Genomic DNA, 21796 nt, shown 5'->3' with positions numbered 1-21796 from the left:
ATGGCCCCCAAAATAGCCAGGACATGCAAACTAATTAAGTTTCATATTCTACCTCTACCCAAATATGACTTTGCTGAAATCATGTTCTATTAGATGACAAATCCGGATGTTTCTATTGCATGGTTGCTGTTTGCCACATGCTTCCTGATCAGGTTTCCAGGTAACCTTAATGGTTGTGTGCTTCTGGGGAAGGAGGAGTAGAAAATAACTCACCTCTTCAGTAAGTGGTTTTAAAAATATAATAGCATTTAAAAGCTTTTAAAGAGCAGTTCTCTCCTTCCGGCTCTGTTTGCTTTGTGATAGGAGCCCCCTAATGCTTCAAGTTTGGCAACATCTGAGTAGGACAGAAAGCAGGTTGAAAGGGCAGAAGATTGATTTTTTTCTTTGTGGGACTTTCCATGAGGAGTGTGGGAGAGAAATCACTTGGGGAAGTGGTGGTCAGTGAGGTTTATCCCTCCATGTGCTCTTCATTCATGTGCAAGGCTAAACAAACTCTTTGTTTCAACAAGCGAATCCCAAACCACAGTGGGAAAAGTTCATCCTGGAGGTCTCAAGGAGATGGCAGAGTCCTGGAGGCAAGGAGCTGGGGTTCCTGTGAACTTTTCATCCACTTTCATTTCCATCCAAACCTTGCTGGAGAAAAGGACACAACTTGCTTGTGTGTTTTGATTTGATGTGGCCACAGGGTGACCACCCAGGCGTACCCTGGTGTAGCTGGATTCTGTGGCTGAAAGGAGGCCTGATTGTTCCATTTTGGAAACCAAGAGATTTCCCCTCTGCCAAGGCTTTGAGTTTACTTTCCCCAGAGCATTGAGCAAGGACTTCATGTTTACAAAAATCTCCAGGCCCCATGATTTCTTCCTGTCAGGGAAGAGGGAGGAGGCTTGGTACAGAATGTTGAGTAGATCTTGCAATTTCTGTCCCTTCATTCTTACCCAGCAAGGACATGTGGGATACTGGAGGTAAGGGGACATATTGGTTGTTTGAACTCTGAAAACATAATTTAAAAAATTCCACTGCAAATCTAATTATTAGATTTTCTGTATATAGTTTTATTATTTCCAAAACTATTCTTTTTTAAAAAATATTTTTTTAGGTGGACACAATACCTTTATTTTATTTTTATGTAGTGCTGAGGCTCAAACTCATTGCCTCAAGTATTAGGCAAGCACTCAAACATTGAGCCATAACCTTAGTCCTCCAAAATTATTCTTAAGGCCATATTTTATTTATTTTTCTTTTTTGGAGGTGTTGGGGATCGAACCCAGGGGCTTGTGCTATGCAGGGCAAGTACTCTACCGACTGAGCTATCTCTCCAGCCCAAGGCCATATTTTTAAAAATACCTATGTTATATTTAAGTGCTTTTGGAAATGAAGTTTTTTAAAAATATTTAGTCTTGGCAAGTTTTTTTGTTTTTGTTTTGTGTCATTGTCATTAGTTGTTTTTGTAAATACTGTTGTAATTCCTTTAAAAGAGGTACATTCTCTACCTGGTTTATTTATTTTTTTTTGTGTACCCAGTACTCAGGATGAGTTCATACAGAATTTGTTGATACCTAAAGCTACTAAATTAATCTCAGGTCTCTAGATTTTTTAAACCCATCTGGTGTTGCCTGGAGCAGAAATGGTTCAATTGCTTTCGCTCAACAACCATGTCCTCACCCGAGGGAACTCCCAAGGGCAACTCACCCACAGGCTCGTTCACCTTCCTGTGCAAACTGCTTCTTATAGTTTAGGTAGAGTTCTGCTACTCAGCACCTCTTACGTCTTAAAAAATCATCAATGTTTATTTTATATAGTGGGTCTATGTGGGACCTAATTAAAATATATAAATACGTCTTTTAGGAGACATGAGATATTGGGATCATGCAAGCTTTTTGCATAGGTGAAAAACATAACCATATGTATTTAGTTCATTAACTCTATGAAAATGAATATTCCAAACTACTATGAAACTGAGGAATAAAGCTTCATCATTTGACTTTAACTACTTTGAAAACACTGGGTTCTGCAATTCCCTGAATTAATTGGGGCCTTATGACAGTGGGATGATAGGAGCTAAACAATTCATGTTAAGGCAGATTGAGGCTTGACAAGTTCTAGATTCCCAGCAGGATTTGACTCTCTGAGTCACATTAATTTTGGGTAGCAGGGAGGAGCAAAAGCCAACTTGTAGAATTCTAGTAAGCAACACCTGAAAAAGACATTTAGAGTTCCCATGAATCAAAAATATTAAGACTTGGTTTTTACCACCCTGCTATATAAAATTAAAACTAAAGATTATTCAAAGTCACAGATAAATATAAAAAAAAATTCTCCCAGGGTGACTACCTGGTTAATTAAAATATTTTCAATTTTTTCCATCTCTCTGTATATTGCTGCCAGTTGGTCGGTCAGTTACCTTAGCACATGTAGCAAGGGGAGGTGAGGGCAGTGATGGAGGTGGTCATTTGAGAGAATGTAGGTGTGAGGCTGGGGACAGCTCTAGTTGGAGGATAAGTAGCATGCCTGTCCAGTTCAGGGCCAGGATCAAGGGCAGCCCCAGCAAGAGCTCCAGAGTGAATGTATTTCAAAACTTATAGGATAGTTCCTTTCAGGTCCTGAGTACTGGATATTTAGTTTATGATTTGCACACGTGTGTCTTCTGGCTGGAAGGCTGGAGGCAAACAGAAGCTCATTAGGAAAATAACTGAGGAGCTAAATATAATGGAGGAAGTAGGCTGCAGTTCCTGGACTGGCAAAGGTGGCTCAGCTCACAGTTCTTCACAGAAGATCACAGGCCAAGCCAAACCAATGCATCTGTCCCCCAAAGGTCAGTCATCTAAGGCTTTGTCAAACCAGGAAGGGAAGGGAGTTTCAAAGGGCCTTTTGTGAGGCATACAGAGCTCTGGCCCCTGAGATTCAAATCAGGATCTGGAAACTTGTGGAGCAACCACCTGTACATTCTCTGCTTAGATATCAGTCAGAGCTTTCCATACTCCCTGCCCCCTTTTCTTTTTATGAGCACTAAAGAAGTCATTAAACACACACACACACACACACACACACACACACACACACACACTAAAAACAAAACATTTTCCCAATTTCAATACAAAAGAACTCAAAGCTGAAGTTATTTACCTATTTGTGGATAGGACCAAAAATGTTAGATAATATTTTTTTGTTGGGTGTTACTCAACAAAATATATGAGAGATATATTTTAAAATCAAGATGTTTTTGTTTGTATCATAGATCATACAGCCTAGTGGCAGCATGGGGAATGTCTTGTATATATATCAAAATGAATCAAACATGATAGATTAGCAGTAAACTTGCTAAAAATTGAAATACAACTTACAGTAGATTCTCAGTTGTTTTTGCCCTCTAGTTTCTTTGACTGGGTCCATCCTTCTATGTATATTATCATTTCTTTCTTACCCTCAAAATGACCAAAGATGCATCTGGGTCTTTTTCTATCTTCTGTGTCATAAACTATCTCAGAAAGCCTAGTAAATTTGCTTGTGTTTACTATTTTGTCTTCCTTACTTAGGTTCTTTTTTTTTTTTTTGGTACTAGGATTGAACTCAGGAGTACTTAACCACTAAACCATTTCTGAGCACACTTAAAATTTTGTAAAAAATTTTGGACAGGATCTCCTAAGTTGCTTAGGGTTTTGCTTAGTTGCTGAGGCTGGTCTCAACTTGTAATCCTCCTGCCTCAGCCTCTTGAGTCAAGTTTTACTAGAACAGCAACCTTAAGGGTTTGGGGATCTTCAGGCTTTTCATTTAAGGGAAAGACCAACCATATCTGCAGAGCAGGAGGCCTAACCCTAATGCTAACTCTTGCGCCATTTGCGGGTCCATGTCCTCTGGCTGGTCCTTTAGGGTCTCTGAGATTCAGCTTCTACAACTGCTTACCTCACAGAGTCGTTATGAACATCAAACAAGTTAATGACCATCAAAGCTCTATTCAAATATAAATTATGTATTATTATTAGTCAGGTTTCTATTTTATACCAAGTCAAAGGAAACACTGGGAATCATTCATTTGGTATGCTTTCTTCTTATTCTTATCATTCATTTTACATGTTTCCCCTTTCTATTTCTGTCCATGGTTCTCTTCAAATTTTATAAAATGATGTTGTCATTATTGAGTCATGACTGAGTCAGCTATTGAGAATATGAATCAGCTGAACCTCAGGGAGGAAGTCCAGTAGTAATGGTCTCTGTAGGACACAAAGGTCCTCCTTCTCTAGTGAACCCTATGTCAAAGTCAGAAGCTAGAACTTGCAGGGCAAAGAATCAGAGAACTCATGGACAATAAATATAGAGTCAGAGGAACTTACAAAAACTGCAGAGGGCAGTTTTGAACCTGTGGGACTAGTAACCTGTAATCATCCTTGAAGACAAGAATATCATAATTTCAGCAAGTTGAATAAAGGAGGCTAGCAGTGAGTCAAACCTGGGTTATGCAATGGCTGCCTTGCAGATCCGAAGCTTGCTGACAACAGGCTCTTTTTCTCTCTCCACCCTTTCATTGAAGTTTCTTGGTCCAGGAGGGTTGAACCTCTGTTAGAAGCATATGCCCAAATTAAATTCCTTCAGCATTGGTCATTATCACCTGCCATGCTTCCATCGTGATTGATGTATTTATAAACTAATAATTCAAGTTCATCTGTGAACCCTAGCACTGGAAGTCTCAATCTTTGATTTTGAAACTTGGTCTCATTTAGAAGTATGATAGAGCCTGTGGCATTTCCTCAGAATGATGTTTCTAAAAGTATAATACATGGGATAACAAGGAAATCAAGTACTGAAGATATTGAATAGCTTTCAAAAATATGAGTTATTTTACATGGATATTAATATATTAACATATAGTAAATGAGATCTACTGGTGGGCTTAATAAGTATTGTACTTTCAAAATTATCATGAATTTACATCTTTATATATTTAAGTTTTTTGACAACTGTTAGTGACAAAGTCACAAGTAATGATAATAGTTTGTTACTGACCTTCGTAATCAAAAGAAATGCTTAATTTCATGAAAAGCTAGTAAAAATAAATAAATAGGTCTTTTCCCCAGCCAGTGTTATAGACTAGCAGAGTTCAATCTCAGAGCTCCCTGGATGTCTGCGGGCCCCAAGGTAAGCACCTATGCTTCTTTGCTGCTGGTTTAATCCAGAATTGGGTGCACTAAGAGCAGTATTAGTCATATTTTCTTGGTGTATCTATTTAAAAAACCCAGCTTTCTCAATTCATCCCCAACAAGCAGGCTTCTGTAGTATGAGTTTAATGGCAAGAAATGGTAAAATTAATTTGAAATCTAGAGTCAATAAATGCTGTACTTGCTTTGTGTTTTGCTAAGGTGACCAGATATCCCTACAACATTCAAGGTTTGAGACTACTTATCAAAATAAAGTTTTAGAGTCATCTTGATTTTGAGGGCATCTAGGCCTCTTGGGGGAAGCTGAGAAGGCTGACACAAAAATGGGCTAGACCTGGGCACGTTTGCAAACATTTCCCCATTATGAACTGAGATTATGTCATGTGATAATTATAAAAATAAAACTTTTTTTTTTTTTTTTTTAAGCTTAGGAGAACTGACTTTAATTTAGGGATTAAAAGGAGGCAAAGAATGTACTGATTTCCACAATTAGCAACCTCTGTAGAGAAGACATTTAAGAAAGTGAAAGGATTTAGTAGACCTTAGAAATCATACTCTTTAACCTTTTCAGTGGCATAGTTATTAATATGTTTTGTCATTAAGGAAATGTTGCTACTGATGTTTTTCTTTAAATGTATATTGCTTTTGCAATAAATTATTTTGACATTGGCTAAATTTTATATATACATATTTGTATTTGCATTTATATATGTAAGTATGTATATATTTTGCCTTTGAGCATTCTTATTTTTATTTGTTAATATGTACCAAAAAGCTAAGTAAAGCCTCACTGCTAGAAAATAAATTAGTGAACCAAAGGCACAATACTGGAGTGCTCATACTTCCTTCTTACTTGTTTCTGAGTCACTTACACAGTATTTCCAGATAAATGTCTGAGGGAGCTACACACACATACTTTGATAAGGGCTGAGTCAAAACTAGATGAGAGAAGTGCTATGGATAGAAAAAAGGGAATGTAAGCTGGTGATGGATTTAGGAAATGTGGAAATGAGATCATATCCAGAGAGCAGTGCATGTACTTTTACTTTTGAAAGTAACTCCTTTAACCCGATAAAGAATATGAGTCTAGCTGTTGGAAATCACTTAGGGTGACCAGGGGCCTGCCCGTGGTTCTAGAAGGGGACTGGGATGGCTTCTGTGGGAGATGGAGGCTGGGGGCAGCTGCTGACCCCTCCTGAGAAGTGGGGACCCTGAGGGAGCAAGCAGCCAGCTTCCAGGTTAGGCCCAGCTGTTCTCATGTGTGTTTTTAGCAGTCCGAGTGACATTCTTGCTATTTCTTTTGATGTCTCTGTCTCTGAGAAGCAGTGGAGTCTCATTTGTTCGCAGCTGGGGAGTACTGGGTTCAGTGGAAACCCTCCAGCCATGCTTGATACCATCTTCTGCACTCCTGTGAGGTGAGGCTGGCCCACAGAGTCCTCTTTCACAGAAGGTTGATGGTTAAAGTCCCAGCCATGGTTCTTTCCAGGGACGTGGTTTCAAATTCTAACGATGGGGAAAAACACCACCATGAAATTTCCCTAGAACTCATCTTTGCAGTGCTTTCAATGGAATTGTGAAACATTTGGGGTCTCTTGCTCTCATGAAGAATTTGTTCCCTGTTTTGCTTTATAGGAGTCATTTCCTTCCTGGAACATTTGAAAAACCACTGTACACAATGTTCTGGGAGCTGTAGGAGGATTAAGAATGACCTTTAGCTGAGAAGCGAGGCAGCACATCTACAGGAGATTCTGACCTATTTTCCTTTCACGTGTATCATGTTGCACCTCCATGGAAAACACTGGCCAAGTCCCAAGTCAGCCACAGGCAGACCCTAATAATTCTCAGCAAACTGGCCTTCCATGAGTACAAGACTTGTTTGAATGCACACCTGGGTAAAACCCAGTTCAAATCTGCTAAGGGTGTCCCCTATTCAAAGTGGGTGGGTGTTGAGATTTCTTCTAAAGGAGGGAACGTAAGACATGTTACACTGGTTGTATACCACATGTCTGAGTCTGCTGAGAAGCAGTCAAGTCTTGTTTGTTCCCAGCTGGGAGTCACTGGGTTTAGTGGAAACTCTCCAGCCATGCTTGATAATGTCCGCGGCATGCACACTAGTTATTTCCTTACACTGGTTATTGAGTGATAGCTTGAGGAGTCCTTTCACAGCAATTATCTCATTTGATTTTTCAGACAGAAGGCTACTATAGCAATGATTTAGTTAAGAGGCACACAATTACATAACATACAATTAACAATGGGAAAGATCGGTTGTTTTTTTAAAAAACTTTGTGTTAAACAGTTAATAAGGGCTGGGGTCGTAGGTCAGTGGTAAAGAGCTTGCCTCGCATGAGTGAGGCATTGGGTTTGATCCTAAGCACCACATAAAAAAATAAAGGCTATCATGTCCCTCTACAACTAAAAATTTAAAAAAATTAAAAAATAGTTAATAAAACATACGGTAATTAAGGCATGACTCATGTTATACAAAGAGACTTCATTCAGAAAGAAAATAAACACTTGTAAAACACCTACTGTGAAGTTAAGAGTGGCAGCACACACCTGCAATCCTAGCTATTTTGGAGGCTGAGGCAGGAGATCAAAAGTTTGAGGTCAGCCTGGGCAACTTAGTGAGACCTGTCTCAAAATAAAAAGGGCTGGGGGTGTAGCTCACTGGTAGAGCACCCCTATGTTCAATCCCCAGTGCTGCAAACAAATAAAAGTACCTGCTGTGAGCCAGGCATTGCTCAGTGATCTTGACATACATTATCCCATTTGATCCTTAGAACAGGTTTGTAATATTGGATATTTTACAAAGGAAAAACAATGTTCAGAGATGAGTGGTTTTACCCAGGCAGGCCGTCATTTCCCAATCTATCTGATTCCAAGCCCATCATTGCCTTGCCACTGTGCCACCTTCCTCAGGTTGCACAGGATGGATGTTGCCCATCATTTTCTTTCTGTTTGACTTTTGATGTCCCTCCAACTGAATCTGATCACACTCTTGTCTAATTCTATAGCTTCTTTCATCATCATCTCTGTCATAACAATGATTATTCACTGACCCCATTTTAATATATCTTATTATGGTTATTTATGAGTTTCTCTTCATGTTCCTGTTACACCATATGTTCCTTGAAAGTAGGTCTTGAGTCTTACTCATTTTTATATCTTTAGTAACATTTTGCATACTGTTCTGTATCTATTATATCCTCAATAAATGTCTTAAAGTGAAACTAAGTGAAAACAAATGATTACTCAGGGAGTGCATAAACTAGAGAGTTAAAAACTTAAGGATAGTTATAGTTAAAAGATGGAGGTAAAGTTTTGTTTTCTCCCTTCCATGAAACCTATCAAAAAGATTTTTTTTTTTGGTACCAGGGATTGAGCCCAGAATCACTTAACCACTGAGTCCCATCCCAGTCCACTTAAAGTTTTTTTTTTTTTATATGAGACAGGGTCTCTCTGAGTTGTGTATCAAAAAAGATTTTTAAAAGTATGAACTTTTGATATGAAAATTCATCTACAATGAAACTGAAAAGTAACTAAAATCTCAAATCACATGACCTGCCAAATATGGTGAATCTGGATCAAGTCAAGGGAGGCTATTGAGAGTTGAAACACACCTTCTAGGTTCCAATTAGGATGCAGGTGTCTCTAAAAGCCATATGAAGTGTCCCAGGGATACCTGTATTTTGAACAAGGACTGAAGGTATGGATGATACACAGGAAAAAGGCAGAACATTACCCAGGGGATTGGTTCTATTTTGCAGAGGAGAAAGAATGGTCAGACAGATGGAAGGAAGTTGTTGGGCAAGATGTGTGTATTTTCCCCCAAATAGAATTCCTATTTAGGAGGTGAGGCAAGAGTATGAAAAAGCAGTAATGACAACCAGTTTTGCACTGGTTGAAGAAATTCAGACAAGCAGCTTCAAATAAACAAAATAACCTAGGGAATGATTGGAGATGGGAGTCTCCACCATGATCCTTACATCCTGCCTGGACAACTCACTTGCTTGAGGTCAAAGAATATGGCAAATATGGCTACAAACCCTGTGAGCAATCAGAATCAATTTGAGCTCTCCAGCTGACTCTGCTTACTCCAACTCCTTTCCACAATTTGTAAAAGAAGAGCCAAACAAGAGAGAAGTGCGCTCCTTCAGAGTAGAGTTAGTGTTTTCATATAGACGTAGGCATATGGATAAATGAGGTGGGAGGTACTGGGAGAAGGAAAGATAGTGAAATGAGACAGATTATATATGATCACACAAATGGTGTGAATCTATATCGTGCACAACCATAGAAATGAAAAGTCGTACCCCATTTGTGTACAATGGATCAAAATGCAGTCTGTAAAAATAAAATTAAAAAATACAATAAAATATATACAAAAAAATCAAAAGCAAATAAAGACAAAAACTGAAAACATCAAAGAGAAACTATACTCTAAAGACTAATGAAGATTGAACTCTTAAGAAAGATTATTCCAGTGAAACAGAGTTCCAGATGCAGATTTATCTACATTCTCAAAGAAATAAAAATATGTAAACTCTTTGTGAAATGAATTTTAAGATGAGATAGAGGAGGTCAAAGAAAAACAGGGAAAAGAAGTTAAAGTCAGCTAAAAGAGTGGTGAAAGAAATTGAAAATAATGGAACTATCAAGAAATGAAAACCCCATTAGAACACATATTGTTAAAAATTTAGTCAGACAAGAGTATTTAAAGGATGGGGAAGAACATAAATAAAATTAAGTAGAGAAAAGATGATAGCTATGAGAGACAGCCATCAGTCAGTCATATGGGATAATGATGTCCCTGCAGTAAAGAACAGAACAAATGAAGCCAGAAAAAAATGCCCCCAAATAATATTAAATAAAACTCCACTAAAGTAAAGGATGATACAAATGTGCAGATTAAGAGAGATTTCAGGTAGGAAAGCACCTGTTCATAGAACATTCAACATGAGGAGACCTAGGAGGTTAAGTTACTGAACTACAGAGACATTGTAAGAATTCCATGAATATCTAGGCCTAAAAAGCAAGTTTCTTACAAATGGGAACAGAGCAGACCTCAGATTTTTCAAAAGAAATATTTATATGTAAAAAAAAAGGGGGAAATAAAATGTAGTTGACTAGGAGAGAAATTGAAACAGTCTCAGGAAAGGGGAAAACTAAGATCACAGGTGAAGGTCTGAGGGCTTTGAATTCACTAAAACTTAGGGCTAATGGAATGCAGACAACATCCTGGTTAGAGAACAGAATGCACCTACTGTAAGTCCTAAACACATAGTGTAAACATGCCAAATAACAAACAATAGTCCAAAACTATTGGTAGGGAAATGAGGAAATCAGCTTTTATTTTTCTCTCCTGATGGAGTCATAGCTACCACTGAAAGTTAATGAATTCAAGAAACAATTTACATTCTCACTTCTAGAAAACAATGATGTACAGTATTTCAAAGTTTTGTATTATGAATGATTTCTGAAATCCTGTATATAATCTTTGTCTTTTATGGATTTTTTTTTAGACTTTGAGAGGTTGATGAGTGAGGCAAGGTAATGTAGAAACTATGGGCAGGAGTCAGTGACTGAAATGTTAAACCATTCAGATAAAAAAGAATATCTCTGGCTGTTATTGGTGATGATTCTAATTTTCACAATTAGGTGTAATCTGAATCTCATTTGACAGTGATTAATATAAGCACTATGATATAAATGATGGAATAACCTGCAACTATTAATAAGAATGAAATTGGTCAAGAGGGACTATCATGAAATAATGCTCAAGCAATGTTAAGTCAAGATTTATGTTGCAAGTCTATACTTTGATATCCTTTTTGACTAAAATTAAAAACTGCATGGATATAGTCTCTTCACAGTTGTCTCTCAAGTCTGGGATTGGTGAGTCAGAGTAAGGACCTTATACTTTTTACTGTATTCATTATATACTATTTGAAATATTTGTAAAAAGCAGAAATGAGTTTTTAGAACTGATTAGGAAAAACACAAGGATGCATTTAAAAATTTTTAAAATTTGTTTTAATTTGATGTCCTTGATCACCAGTACTTTCTCCTTTAGTGAGTTAGGAAGATAATCAGGTGAAACTGCTTTGCTCAGGGTGTTCTTTAGAGTCTATTCCCATTTTGGCATCACTCTGGGGGTACACTCAGGGCCTACCATACAAACCACACCCCTTGCCATGGCTTGTGCCTGGTGCCTATTCTGTCACTCTCTGGGCCTGCAACCTTACCACTTAATTTCCAGTTATATTCACCTCAGCATCTGGACTTGATGCCTGGCAGGCTTTTTTTTGGGGGGGGGGAAGGGAGGGAAGCAATACTTTTTAGAGGGTATTCGTTGTTTTCTTTTTCTTTTCTTTCTTTCTTTTAATACAGAGACAATGGAGAATCATGCACTGTTGCCAGCATTGGCCACGAGTCTGCATGCTTCTTTGCAACTGGTCCTAGTATGGCAGAACCCTTCATCTTACCTTTATTATTTACTATGATCTCTGTATTAACTTAAAAGTAAAGTTATTTTTTTTCCAGTATAACTTTTGCTGTTGAATTCCCATCAGAGCCTCCTTTCTGAGCTCTGGTTTGCCCTTCTTGTCTGGCCATTACTATGTCACCACACCAGTGGTAGGAAGGCTGTTCAGTCATCCCATGGTCTCCTTTGCAGAAATGATCTACTGATTTTTGACTCTGGTGTTATAGCTCAGCTGATCATGGCTCCTACTGGAAGACCCAGGGAAATCTGAAGTTTTGTACCAGAGGACCCACCATGCCCATGCTTTGACATCTCGAATTCCAGAAAGGAGCAGAAAGGTGACGTCTTTTGATTTTCCACTCTTATTGGTCTAAGGCCACTTCTGGTATGGTCTTCTGTAGACCTTGGTTCACTTCCCACCCAATAGACACAGACAAAGGAAACATTTCTTGAAAGAGAAACTTTCAACCTTAGGTCACTGGTCAACTTCTAGGCTGGCACTGAGTGATAAAATTTATTATTTGTGGAGTAGTGTTTAATCAACACCAGATTACTCAAAAATCAAATAATTTTTTAAGCATATAATGATGATCAGAATAGACTACAATTAGATTGCCTGAGTTCAACATCCAGCTTTGTCACATACTACCTAGCTGTATGGCCCTGAGAAACTTACTCGATCTCTCTGTGGCTCATACATAAAATGGGAATAGTTGTCCTGGGTAGTTCTGAGAAGTAGATGATTATTTTCCAAGCATTTAAAAAGTGCCAGACATACAGGGAAAGCTATGTAAATGTTTGTTAAATTAAGTATTCGGATTTTTAGGAGTTTGTTTCCTCTGTTATTCCCCTGGGAATGCTTGGCTCTGACTTTCAGATTGCAAACCTCTTGAGGGCAGCTAGTGGTGTAACCTTCAATGCCTAGAATGGAGCTACTATGTGACAAACATGCCACCACTGTCTGTGTTAATGAATAAATGATTCATTCCACTAAGGTTCTGGAGGCAAACCATCATGCTTGGAAAGTTATTTTCGAGCTAAATAAGTGATTCCTTATTTCCGAATTAAATAAGTGATTACTTATTTAACCTTTCTTTTCTCCTGTTTTTGCCTCTCTCTTATGTTTTTGTGTTAGATGCCTCTGCTTGGGGCAGGCTGTCAGAAGTGAAACCTTGGCTAGTAGTGTAGTTTGCTGAATCTCTTTGGGGTTGTATAGCCATTCAGTCTACTGTGTCAGAATTTTTTTTGGTGGAAATCAGCTAAGTAACAACTCAAGGGTTGACAAAGAGAAAGCTTTTAAGAAACAGGAAGAATCCTAATTTCATTTTTATTTTTACAAAAACACATCCTTCCTAAAGAAGGATGACTGAAGGGGGGTTGTGAACCCAAAATAGAAATTTTATTTAACATCAGGGTCTGCACTTCTGAAATTAGGTTTAGAAGGCAGTGACTTTCATCTTGGGTTCAGTCACTTCCATTCTTTTTCTGTTTTATCACTCACTCTGGGAGAAGCTACCTTCATTAGTGAGGACTTTCAGGCAGCCTAGGGACAGTTTCCTGTGGTGAGGAACAGAGGGTTTCAATTAACAACCACGGGAGTAAGCCAGGAAGCAAGTCTCTAGCCCAGCCAAACCTTGAGATGACTGCAGCCCCAGTTGATAGCTTGCTTCTAACTCTGTAAGGCATCCCAGACTACAACTATACAACTAAGCTGCTTCTAGAGTCCTGATCCTCAGAAACTGGATGAGATTATGTTTGGTGTTTTAAGTTGTTAAATTCTGGGGTGATTTGTTACATACCAATAGACATGTGCTTAAAAAGTGCTGCATAGGTATTCAGAATTTCTTGGATGATGAGGTATTTGTGGAGAACACTCATAATGAGATCGAACAGGAAACAATCATATTTTCAAAAATATTATCTTTAAAATATGTAGCTATTAAAACTTCAAAATTTTATCATGTTAAATTTTATAGGAGATAGGAACTGGGACAATGGACAGTTTTGGAATTTTTCTTTGCAGTTCTTATGACTCACTTTTCTGAGCACAGATAGCATAAGGAATTTTTAGAGAAAGAAAACCCATAGAGGTACAAACTCTATTGCTTTTTTCCTTTTACGAACTATCCCAAAGCTATATATCTTTAATCTCCTCCTAGAAGGGGTTAGAAAATAGGTGCTAATAATTGGGCTGGGGAGATAGCTCAGTCGGTAGAGTGCTTGCCTTGTAAGCACAATGCCCTGCCCTGGGTTCCATCCCCAGCACCACCAAAAAAAAAAAAAAGTGATGATAAATAGTACCAGGTCATAAATCATTAAAACATAGATGAAAAGACTTTGCTGACTACAGTTATGGGAAGATAACAATATTCCAGAAAACCCAAACTAAAGCCATCAATTACAATTGAGCACAAGACTTGAGTTCTCAGCTTTCCAGACTGACGACCAAACAAGACAACATGGTGAGCACCAGAGCTCTCATTATCTAATTTAAGGAAATGTACCAGTTCACCGGGAGAGAGAGACTTTTCCCCCAACACAAATCTCTAAGACAATTTAATTACATGGACCTGTTAAGGGTGGTGGGTAATAAAGAGCTGCCGAGAGTGAGTGTACAAACAAAAAACAGGCATTTTTAGAATATGGCTATTTCTTACAGTGACCCTAGCTCTGTTAAAGAGATGGTTTGAGAGATGGGTACATGGCATTCTGAATTTATTTGCTGAAGGAATTCTTTCTTTCTCTGGCAGTACTGGGAATTGAACCCAGAGGTGCTCTCCCACTGAGCGCCCCACCCCCACCCTTTTTTGTTTTTTAGTTTGAGGCTGGGTTTCACCAAGTTGCTGAGGCTGGCCTTGGACTTGCAATCCTTCTCACTCAGCTTCTTGAGTCACTGAAATTTCAGGCGTGGGGCATGGCACCAGCTGCTGCAGGAATACTTTTTAACAGAAACTCTAAGATAGCATTTCTAAAATGTGTGTTCCTTGGAATATTGATTCTTAGGGACTGATAAATGGGTACACTATGGTCTCTACTCCCTCTTGGAGAAAATATCAACATATTAAAGGTCACAAAAAGTTCTTCATAAAATGAAAAGTGCCACTTCTGTTAAATCTAGCATTTTCCAAATTTCTTAGGGTACACAACTTTTTTGGGAAAGGCTTACAAACATTCCTTGACATTCCATGGGAGATACCAAAGTCTTACCCAGGATGGTGGTCTTCAATTTTCACTCATTTCCATTACTTGATCCTCTGTGTGGGTCCCTATCCAAGAAATTCTGGTTCTTTTGCTTTGTCTGAACAGGGCCTGAGCAGTGGTGTGATTTAAAAAAAAAAAAAAAAAAAATCCCCAGGTAATTCTAATGAATGGAGAGGGTTTAAGGGCATAAATTTGGCTTCAAGTTAGAATCACTTAGAGAGCTGTTGAAATCACTGACTGCTAGGTTCCACTCCATGGGCCTCAGACTGAGTAAGGTGGGACAGGTTGTGAGAATTTGTATTTCTAACAAGTTTCCAGGTGCTGCTGCTGCTGTTGCTGCTACTGCTGGTCAGAGGACACACCTGAAAAACACTGCTCTGGGGAACAGTGGGTTAACAAGGCTGTCAGGTTCTCCTTATGGAACATCAGTGTCTGTTATCCTGTAACTGATAATTCAGAATAAAATCAGGACAAAGGTGTGAAAACAGTGCAGATTTCCCCTTGTTCTAGGCTGAAGGGAGATCCAGATGCTGCAGATGCCAGGTAGAAGAAACTTAGTCTGGCCATGGTGGATGGCGTCACTCCTCCGGGCTGAACACAAGAGGAGATCCTTACATGAAGAAATGGGAGCCCAGGAGGGCCAGATGTGGTCTGTGGAAAGATCTCAACTCAAGGGCAGAAAGGGAGGCATTTTCATAGTAGATGAAAGTGTTTATCTGCAGGAACGAGGAATACCTGGCTCAGATCACAGGTAGGACAATGTCAAGTTTACCTCCTGTAAAAACAGCTTGACTTGCAATACTCTTTGGGGAAAACTAAGCTTCACAGAGAGAGAAGGTGAGTGGGCTGTGAGGAGACCATGCTGGTCCCCTTGGTCTGGGTACATCTTGGGGATCAGTACAGAGTTGGGGAACAAGTTCTTGAAGCAGGCTGACAGGAATTATGATGTAGTGGTGAGATAAGACCTGCATGGTCTGGCGTCTAGGGCTAATCCTGGGTGACCCTTTCAGGCCTGTTTCTTGGTGGGTTGTCCCATCTCATGCTAAACACAATTTAAAGGGAGAACCAATTGAGAATATCTGCAAAAATGTCTGGAAAAGGTATGATAGTAGAACGAATCAGACATTATTACCCTGTGTACATTATGCAACTATATGACGGTGGGATTCTACATCATGTACAACCAGAAGAATGAGAAATCATACTCCATTATATCTGATGTGTTGAAGCGCATTCTACTGTCATGTGTAGCTAATTAAAACAAATAAAAATTATAAAAAAGGCATGAATGTCGAATATTGTCAAGTGGAAAAGAAAATAGCCTCTGCACTCTTGCACCATTGCTCATTTCCACTCCCAGAAGAGTGCCTCTATAGCTTCTCTCACTCTTTGGGATCAGCCTCTCAGCCCCGCTGTTTCAGTTTCTTGCTTGCCCCTCAATAACCTCGGTAGTCTCACCACATAGATGACCTGCCTGGCTGCTGAGAGAGAGAGTTTGTCAGCAATTTTAATAGTACAGACTCACTTCTCTTTTTCTGGGAGAAACCACCTCTAGATGATAGTGCTCTCCCCACTTGGCCTAGACTGTCTGCTATGATCCCAGGAGCCACCCCTCCAACAGGAGGGAGTGACAGCCGGCTTGGCTCTCTGTGCACGCATTCTACACCAGCCTCTGACCTCTGCGAGGATGGAGCAGTTTCTGGGAAGGGCAGTCACTGTTATTCCCCAGCTCAAATCTTCCCATGTGAAATCTCATGGACCAGCCTGAGGCCCACTAGCCCACTACAATGACATCTATCTATTTTGGAAGTTTTTCTCAGAAGGAATTAGTAACATGAGAAAACTACCAGATAAGAACCTCCAGTGCCAAGATACCTCTGATAAAGCAACAACCCCCATGAAGGAATCATGTCTGGGCTTCAGCTCCCCAGAAATGCCTCAATAAAGGCAAAGCAGCCATTGATGGAACAAGTTCTACAAGGAGCAAGCAAGACCCTAAATGGCTTTTGTTAATGAGAGGTGATTTGGATAAACATGTATTCTGTGAGTGCTGCAGGCCTTTCCAACATGTCCCTCTGGTCCTCTCATCTGACAGGTAGCTTCATGCTGCTTCCCCAGGGAAGCCTTACCCTACTCTCTCACTGCATTATGTCCCCTTATTATTCATTCTCACAGCTACACTTATTCTGCAGCATTTACCACAATTGGGATCAATTTGGATAATTCATGTGTGTCTTGTTTGATGGCGTTTTCCTACCACCAACACAAAGCTTGGGTCCACTGAAGGATTTGTTGAATGAATGTGTGAAGGCCATGACTCAGGAACTCACAAGATGGTTGGTGCCCTCTACCCCTGACCGCCTTCACAACAGAAAATCAGATTCTGAACCACACATGCAGGCCCTACAGAGAGGGTGGTAAAGAATCCTAGTTTTCTCCCCTTAGAATCAAGCACCTTTCACTGGCATAAGGAGTAGAAGTTGAAAAATCAGCGATTTGGAAAGTAGAGGGTTTCGGCAGAGAGCTGGCAGTGTGCTTCCCTGTTACCACAGGGCTGATGAAAGCAGTTTCATGAAGATACTTAGAGTGACTTGTGACTCCTCAAGCTTGGGAACTCAGAGGGCTGGTGTGTGGTCTGTGCCTGAAAATAAGTTCACAGCAGAGTTGAGACTGGCATAGGCCAAAAGTGCGCGTTTGTTTCTGGCTGGAGTAGGCAGGTGGTGAGAGCCCAGATGTAACACCTCCAGTAGGCACATTCTCCTGGCTATTTACAAAGCCCCTGAGCTTTCCGTGTGAAGAGGCTGGGGGTATGCTATCAGAGGCAGATGTTGAAGGGGTCTTGCAAGGGCCAGCCAAATGAAAGGCTCTGCCAACATCTGGAGAGGCCAGAGGAGGTTCAGAGTGCCAAGGATGGGCTCTGACACTGTCCAGAGGAAACCAAGGCAGCTTCCACGGTAGTGTCCAAGACCTTTCCTGCCTCTCACCGCTCACTCTTTGTTCCTTCAATGCTGGGCGTAGCCAAGTGGTGGGAGGAGGCAGGAGGATGTCAAGAAGCACTTGGCTTCTATCCTAAACGAGGACTAAGCTGGAAGGGGTGAACAGCTCTAATTTTAAATGCATTTCAGAGTTCTTGAGTTGGGTGTTACTGAATTGAGAGCCATGCTAAAACAGACAATGAGATTTACCTAAGAGTAGCTGTTTTAAAGAAATTATTGGATCTGTCAGAAATTTCACCTCTGAAGGCAAATAGCCCCAAAGGGGGTTTGTAGGAACACGCATGAGAACAAAGAGAGTTGCTTTATGATTGCCCTACACAGTCGCTCTGGTTTAATCCTCATATAACCATGGTATTACTTATCAGAAATGATGGAAGGGAGATCCAGAAACCTACACAAACTTCCCTGTGTCACAGGTTGGTAAATCCCAGGACTAGCACTGAGACCCAGGGTGTAGGACTCTCTGTTCCATCATTATTCCCCCCTCAACACTATAAAACACTTTCAATCTTACTTCCCATTCTTTTCATATCTTGTTTTTAAGTCTCTGCCTCTGAATTGGCCTGTTCACTAAGTCAATTCATCTTTAACCAAAGACAGGGAAAAATGGCAAGAAGTGCATGTCAACAGATGGGAGAAGCAGGATTCAGGCAAGAAAAGTGAGTGAGGAGGAGGAGCAGGTGGGGTGGTGATAATTGGCTACAATAGCAACACAGACTTGTCAACGGGGCAGAAAGGGAGGCAGTAAGAATGAGGGTAGATAGAAAGGTAGTTTTGCCAACAGTCCCCAGTGTCCCCTTACAGCTGTTCTCAGCTGCAGAGTTCTGTAGCTCAGGTGGCCACGAGACCCCTGGAGACCCTCTTGGCACTCCTTAGACAAGGCTTATTTAAATGCACTCTATCCTTGGGAGGACGAGGAAACGCTTACAGGTATAAGAGGGAGTTGTTTTCACAGCAACCTTTCCTCTAAAGTTTCTTCTTTTTAATTAACAGTGCCAATCATTTCTACTAACTAGGTGGCAAGATGCACTTTGGCTTCTAGTCACAAAGGATCTTTTAAAAACTGTCCTCTATATAGACCAACTGGAAAAGACAATAGGAAAAATATTCAAAATCAAGCTCAAGTTTGGAACAGAGGCATCACACTCTGTGTAGGTTACTGGTACCATGATGCTAAGAGAAGCTAATGTGGTACTTGAAGATTCACAAACTTATTTCACAGAGCAATCAGGGGAAGAGCCTTGAAAAGTCTGAGTTGTGTCTCTCTACCATAGGAGGTCTGCCACTGTTATGCCAAATCTTAATTACCCCAGTTCAGTTCTGGCTGGCTTTCCAATCCAAAAGATGGAGAGAAATAACTTAAAAATATGCAATGCATATAGCAAGTTTACTCGATGTCAGTACCTCTCTGCATATTCATTATGGTAACAACCTCTGAGGCAGCTACCATCTCATTGGCAGATGGGAAATCCAGGGTGGAGGGCTTTATAAACTTGAGACTGTGGCTTGTGAGTGGCAGAGCCAAGGCTCTAAGCCAGGCTGTCTGCTCAGCTCTCCTCTGAGCCACGGGGCTCACTGCCCAGGCTGTGGTACAGCTTGTCTGGCACTTCAGCACAACCTGTCTGTGTCATTTTCCAGTAGTGGCTTCTGGGCTGTATTTAGCCCTACCTGGAAGAGTATGTAAGCTGCTGGAGTCTCATCCTGCTCTGCCATGTGCTGTCACTTAGACATTGTCATTTCATCATCTACAAAATGGAGGCAGTAGCTCTGGATGTCGGTGATAGTCCCTACTGTTACAGTAATCTCAACATCCTTTGATTATCCCCAGAATGTCTGCTTGGAAGTTTGCATGAGTGCTAGGCATAAAACTTAAGGAAATATAAGCTAAGATGCTTTAACGAAAATGGAAAACTGCACCCATTTTAGACTGCAATCTACCAAGTGAGAGAAAGCTATTGAAAAAATGTATTAGGAAATGAAATCAGAACCTATCTGTAAATTGTGACAAATAACAACAGTAACTTTTACAACTTTTTATCTCATACTCCAAATCTTGAGACTGTTTAGGCACTCAGATTAAGAGGTAACTGGAGGTCTCAATGCCAATATCGGAAGGCGCTGTCCCCCTTGAAATGTTTGGTTAGTTAATCGTGCAAAAGGATTCTCAAAGTAGTGAGTCTGCCATAGACACCAACCTGCCTTCATTAACCAATCCCTAAATAATGACTTTGGGACAATATAGTGGCAATGTACAGAAACCTGAATGATACAGTGGATTCTCAGAGTAATCCAAATCCCTAGCCACACGAATTTTAAATATGACCTTTATGAACAGTCTGCATTATGCATTTTTTCAATAAATCATTATCAAGCACCATTTATAGGCCAGGCACTAAGCTGGGGGCTGGGGATACCCTGGTGAACAAAACAGTTTCTACTCTCATGAAACTTAATAATGCAATTAGTATCCAGTTATAACTATGGTAAGTGCCACAGAGGAGAAGCATAAGATGAAAGAGCACATTCCAGGATGACCTGAGTTAGTCTGGATGGTTAAGGAATGCTGCAGTGGTGATCTTTAGGATGAGGAGGACTTGGCTAAATGAGGAAGGGAAGAGGGTAAAGCCATAGCATGTAAGGCCTTGGTATAGGAGCAAGTGTGGCTGAGAACCTGAAGCAGGGCCTGTGTGACTGGGTGCAGAGAGTGGAAGTAGCAGGAAATGGGACTGGGACAGTAGATTGGGCTGCCCACATAACCCCACAACAGAGTTTGAAAGCCCAGTCAGAATTCATGAAGTATGAAGAGCAGCCAGCCTTTCCTTTGGAAGCCCCTATTTCTAACATCCTGGCTAATTATGTGGGCTCATCCTTTTTAATTAATTAATTAATTTTTTTGTGATACTAGGGAATGAACTCAGGGTCTCATAAATGCTGGGCAAGTGCTCCACACTGTGTGGATTTATCTTTAGGAAGCACTCTCCTGCATTTTATAGACCTAGATATGGAGTTCTTATTGTCCATCTACAAATGCCCACGTTATACCAACTATCTAATTACAGTAAGAAAAACCAGCCTGGCTAGTCAGTTGAATTGGGCAGTCAGGGTTTGAAAATGACACAGCTCCACCTTCACACACAGTAGAATCATCTGACCCCCGATGAGAATTAAGCAATCACAAAACATCAGAACCACCTGCTGCCACTGCCAGCCTCCCAGCCCAATCTTAGAAAGGTAAAACCAGAAGAGCAGCTACATGTATGTTTAGTATTCAATAAAACAAACCCCAAACACTCCACCTTGAAACCTCAAGCCTCTCTACCTTCCCCCTTCTCAATCATTCTCACCTGGAAAACAATGCTTCAAACATTCCTTATTACATTGGGTGAATGATGAATCCATAATTTAGATGACGATTTTTCAGGGAACTCTCAAGTGTTCTACCTAATGAAGCCTTTTCCACAGCTTAGTAAGGAGGCATAGTTTCACTTTAGAGCTGAGGATAAGCCGGGCTCAAAGGCAAATACAATGTCAGATGACCCATGGGAGGAGGGGCTGATGAGGCTGCTGACACAATGACAGCTTTTGGAACCTCATTCATCCTTGAGGCTCCTTGTAAACCTAACCAGAGTCACTGCTGGCATCCATCCTCCCAGGTTTTTAATTCCAGTGCTTAACTGAGACTTTCTTCTTTTTCTCCTACATTATTCCCTCATAAAACTTTTACAAACTGGAGTTAAGGATTCAGCTAGAATGTCCTTATGTCTAATTTAAACTGGATGCACCATAAGCTGGGATAGTCTCTTAATATGGAGTGGAAATGATATTATAAAACTGCATCTTGCCCTACCTCTACCAAGCACTGCTCTACTTTCAAATACCACACTAAGACTGAACACATTCAAATGTAAAGGGAACCTAGAGGAAATAACCAGTTCTTAAAAAATATTTGCACCACCCTTCCA

General features: G+C 40.2%; 1 long non-coding RNA gene across 1 annotated transcript; it reads right to left on the bottom strand.

The window, feature by feature from the left end:
* Nucleotides 1-1104: 1104 nt before the first annotated feature.
* On the bottom strand, nucleotides 1105-21488 carry LOC306663103. Its single transcript, XR_013764350.1, has 4 exons — nucleotides 21179-21488; nucleotides 4445-4549; nucleotides 1759-2656; nucleotides 1105-1724 (listed from the first exon to the last, which is right to left on the bottom strand). It is a non-coding gene; the product is annotated as an uncharacterized lncRNA (long non-coding RNA).
* Nucleotides 21489-21796: the final 308 nt, after the last annotated feature.

Source organism: Sciurus vulgaris (assembly GCF_902686455.1).
Source record: "Sciurus vulgaris genome assembly, chromosome: 6".
Classification (NCBI taxonomy): Eukaryota; Metazoa; Chordata; class Mammalia; order Rodentia; family Sciuridae; genus Sciurus; species Sciurus vulgaris.
The sequence above is the reverse complement of the archived record's forward strand: the minus strand, read 5'-3'. Positions and strand labels throughout refer to the sequence as shown.